The following is a 4,730-nucleotide window of genomic DNA, read 5'->3' as shown; positions in this document are numbered from 1 at the left end:
CATCAATATCATGTATAACTTTTATTCCTTAAAGTTCTGAGATGTATTATATATTTAAATGATTTAAATTATATTATGGAAATTACATGAATTAAAATGTTTAAAGTCTGAGAAATGATTAAAATGAAAAAAAGTTTAACAACTTAGTGTAATTTTATTTGAATAGACAATAAAATATTATTTATGATGATATTTAAAATATATAACAGTGTAGTGTGAGTAGCATTATGACTTGTGGCTTGGTGTAGAGAGTTAAAATTCAAAATATTTGTTTAATTAACTGATGACCATTACATTTGCAATTAGAGTATAAATTACAAATCAAATTAAAGCAGAGGAGTGCAATTTCATGAAAATCTGGGAACTATGATACCCATCCAGTCCATTAGTAATGAAGAGAAAAAGGTTTTCAGTTAAAACTAATTTAGCACATGAAAAATCCAATATATAGCTATTAAGTAAAGTCTTCTACAATTTAAATAAAATTATACTTTTGTACTTATAAAATGTATCTAATATAGTCAGAGAAGTTACAAATATACTAAAACAAATATAATGTACTCTAAAATCATTTTGTAAATATTTAATCACTACAACACAGATCCACTAGACAGTAAAAATTCTATAAGAAACTTTGGCCTATAATTTAACAAAAATACATACTCTTTCTGGATCTTTTTTCCAAAGCACCTTTGACAGACTTTTACAAGAAAAAGTGTTTCATTGGCAAATATCCACAAAGGCTAATGAAATTTGATGGGTTGTTGTTATTTGGATAACACATACTTCAGATATTCCCTAAGGAAAATGTAAATCTGTAAGATCAAGAAAGTTTATTTTTGTTACTCTTATTGTTAATAATGATAAAAATTTAAATAACAGAAATGTTCTTTAGTATAAAAACCACACTTAAATTCTTCCTTATGTATTGTCTTAAGATTTGAGTAGTCAGGACACATTCAGATAGCAAAAAAAAATCCATTTAGAAAAAAATTAATAATATAAATTTCCCCATCATACTTGGAAATAGTCAACTAAATCACACCTTTCAGACACAAGCAAACTTCATTGTAGATCTTTTTCTCATTACAAAAACCTGATAGTATAATCTCAATGTGTAATTTCACTCCAATTATGAAAAATTATTGCATAAATGTGGCTAGTAAAGATCTATATAAACAAATTATTAAGTACAACTATTTTTGTTGTACCAATGCAGTTATGAATCATTCATTTGCAGTGTACATAAAACTCTTTTGTTTATTTGAGAACTCTTCTATATTTAGAATAGAAATTAGCAATCATTTCTGATTGTTTACAAATACAGTCCAAAACGTCACATCCTTTTTGTAAGTATTCAGTTTTGTAATTCAAGACAAAAGTGGAAACTCTAGAAAATACAAATAAATTTTGAAATAAATGACAGTTTGACTGCTATCTTAAGTAGAACAGAATATAATCACAATTTTAAATCTTAATCAATAAGTCATCTTTGTGATAAAGAGTAGTGCTGTTTTTGACTTAATTGTGCAAGGACTATGCACAAGTAGAGAGTGCAGATGAAAAGGTTGAAATGCAGTATAAGCTCTTTACATTGGGCAAGGCGACTTCATATTCATGACTTCTTTTGAAAGCGGAGTCTACAGCCATTATTACTTTTCTCGTTTTAGACAATATCATATATTTTAAAATTTAGATGCTAATTATATGATATCAGATACATTGTTATTATTGCAGCAATAATTTCTTTCACAATATCCTTAACTTTCCAGCATTGACTCATAAACGTCCTGCATTGATTGAGGAAGGATTTCATGTTATTTAATAAAACATTATTTTAATAATAGCTTAATTAAGGTACAATTCAAGTACATTATATTTTTCTGTTTTAAAATATATACAATTCTTAGATTTAAGGATGCATCCTTCAATCAGCAGCTGGAGAGCATGTGATCCCAGAGGCCAATGCAGGAGCTGAACCTTCTACAGGAGACAGATTCAGACCACTGTTAGTCTGGATATAGCCTTTCTTTTCTTGGCACCCATTCATGTAACTGGAACTAATTGGCAATTTGTACCCCATGGATTCTATCTCTTTGATTTTAGGTTGTTTGTGATTTTCTGTTAAATTTTTTTTAACTGAGTAATTTCTTCATTGTAAGCCGTGTGTTTTAAAGCTAATTCCATGATTCTCTCTGACCATAAAGGCAATTTTCTCAAAAAAATATATATATACAATTCAATGATATTTAGTAATATTTATTCTCATGTTTAGGTAACATTTTATTTTTATATTTATGTATACAATGGAATATAATCATAACTACCACACCTTATTTCCCTCAACTGCCTTCATTTTCTACTCAACATGTTCCACTCCGAATATTATGTCATTTTTGTTTATTTTTTAATTTTTTTAACTTTTTATTGATTCTTTGAAAATTCTGTATCTTTCCCCCCAATCCCACTCATCTCTCTGTATGTCCCTCCACATCTGCCCTCCATGCTTGCAACCTCCCCTCCAAGAGAAAACAAAAAAGTCAATGTAATAAAAATTAAAAATTAAATAAAAATGCAAATTAAAGAAAAAAAGAAACATCTCGCAGTGGAAGCAGCTGTGTTGCAGAGTGTCATCTAGTCTACCCTTTTTCCTAACTGGATCTACTTGCAAAAGTTCATTGCAATGAGTCATTGTTCTGATTCCAGGCCTCTGGCTTCTGCTGAACTATCAATACTGGATCTGCATTGGCTCTCCTCTTAGATATCCTGTTGTCCTGTGTCATGAAGATCTTGCAACTTTGTTTCTGAAGGACTGGTGCCTTCACAGCCTCCAGCAGCTCTTAGATGGGGTAGATATTTGGGTGGGTCAACTAAAAGCCCTGGATCTAGGCCTGAGTGGTAGCTGAGTTGGTCACCCTGTCTGTTCTTCTACTTCCGTGCCACCAGGGCCAACTCTTCTGCTTTGTTCAGGTGAGGGACAGTGCCGGTTCTCTCTCATTTCAGTCCTAGGCCTGCTTACCACAACCATGCCACTAACTCTACTATGCTGCTCAGGTGAGGTACAGGGGTCACTCTGCAAGGCGTGACACCATCTCTCCTGCTCTGAAGGTCCCCTCTGGGGCCTGCTGTAGGCAGGGAGGTACTCTCCTGAGCCCCCACCACTGCATGGCTGCTCTACTGTGCTGTCCATGTGAGGTGTGGGGCATGCTCTCTCAAGTGCTTCAGCCTGTGAGAGGTGAGGCTCTTTCTCCAGAGTACTGAAGCCAGTGATGCAGAGGGCATTTATGCATATCTCTTGGGCTTCAATACGGCTCCAGGTGATAGCCTGGATCAGGGAATGTTGCATGGCCTTTGCCTATTACATTGGGTCATGAACATTGACCCCTGCTGTTTTAGGGCCATAGACCCAGAGATGACCCCCAGAATCAGCACTGGCCCCGATATCTCCATGGCCTCAGGTGGCTGCACAGGCTACTCCTGCTAGCCTATTGCTCACCATCCTCGCATCTGTAGTTCTCCGCCTTTGTTCATAGTACAAGAAGGGCAAGATTTGAGGGAAAGAAAGCTTAGGGGAGTTGGAGATCCCAACTGGATCAAGAACAGAAAGGGAGAATGAAGAATAACAGACCATGATAAATGAAGACCACATGAGACCAGGAATAGGCAGAGTGCTGGAGAGGTCCCCAGAAATCCACAATGATACATCCTCTGTAGTCTGCTGGCAATGGTCGAGAGAAAGCCTGATCTGACCTAGTCTGGTGATCAGATGGCCAAACACCCTAATAGTCGTGCTGGAACTCTCATCCAATAACTGATGGAAGTGGATGCAGAGATCCTCAGCCAGGCCCCAGGTGGAGCTCCAGGTGTCCAACTGTTGAGAAAGAGGAGGGACTGCAAGAGCATGAATTGTTGAATCCAAGATTGCAAAAAGCACAGGGACAAATAGCCAATCGAAAGAAAGCACTTGAATTATGAACCAACGGCTGTGGAGCCCCCAGCTAGATCAGACCCTCTAGATAAGTGAGACAATTGAATAGCTTGATCTGTTTGGGAGGCACCCAGTTTGTGGGACCAGGACCTGCCCTTAATGTATGAGCTGGCTGTTTGAAACCTTGGGCTTACACAGGGACACTTTGCTCAGTCTGGAAGGAGGTGACAGGACCTGCCTGTACTGAATCCACCAGGTTTAAATGAATCCCAAGGGGTGCCTTGATCCTGGAGGACATGGGAATGGAGGGGAGGGGCTGGGGGGAAGGTAGGGGTGGGGGCGGGAGGGGGAGGACAGGGGAACCCATGGCTGATGCATAAAATTTAAAACACATAATAATAAAGAAAAAAAATTAAAAAAAAGAAATCCAAAAGTAATCAATAAGTCATACTAAAAGAAAGCATTGTATGTAAGAGGAGGGCAGGACATATAACTTATCTAATTCTTATTCCCCTAGTTTCTAAATTTCTGCTTTCCCAAAATTCTGAAGTTACTGTTTATAGCTGAGATATAAAATATTTTAAATATATTGCTCCACAAAATACATGTGCAGTGCTTCAATATTAAATAATGTAGGCAAGTAAGAGAAAATACAAAATAGTAAATAAACATCATTTTAGCAGAGAGTTTATTTACATTGAGTTTGACAAATTAACAAAATATGGAGAATTGAAAGAAAACATTTTTACTCTAAAACATTTTAATTTGTTCTTCAAATTATTAAATTATGCTAAATATGATT

Source organism: Onychomys torridus, chromosome X, assembly GCF_903995425.1.
Source record: "Onychomys torridus chromosome X, mOncTor1.1, whole genome shotgun sequence".
NCBI lineage: Eukaryota > Metazoa > Chordata > Mammalia > Rodentia > Cricetidae > Onychomys > Onychomys torridus.
Note: the sequence above shows the minus strand (reverse complement) of the source record.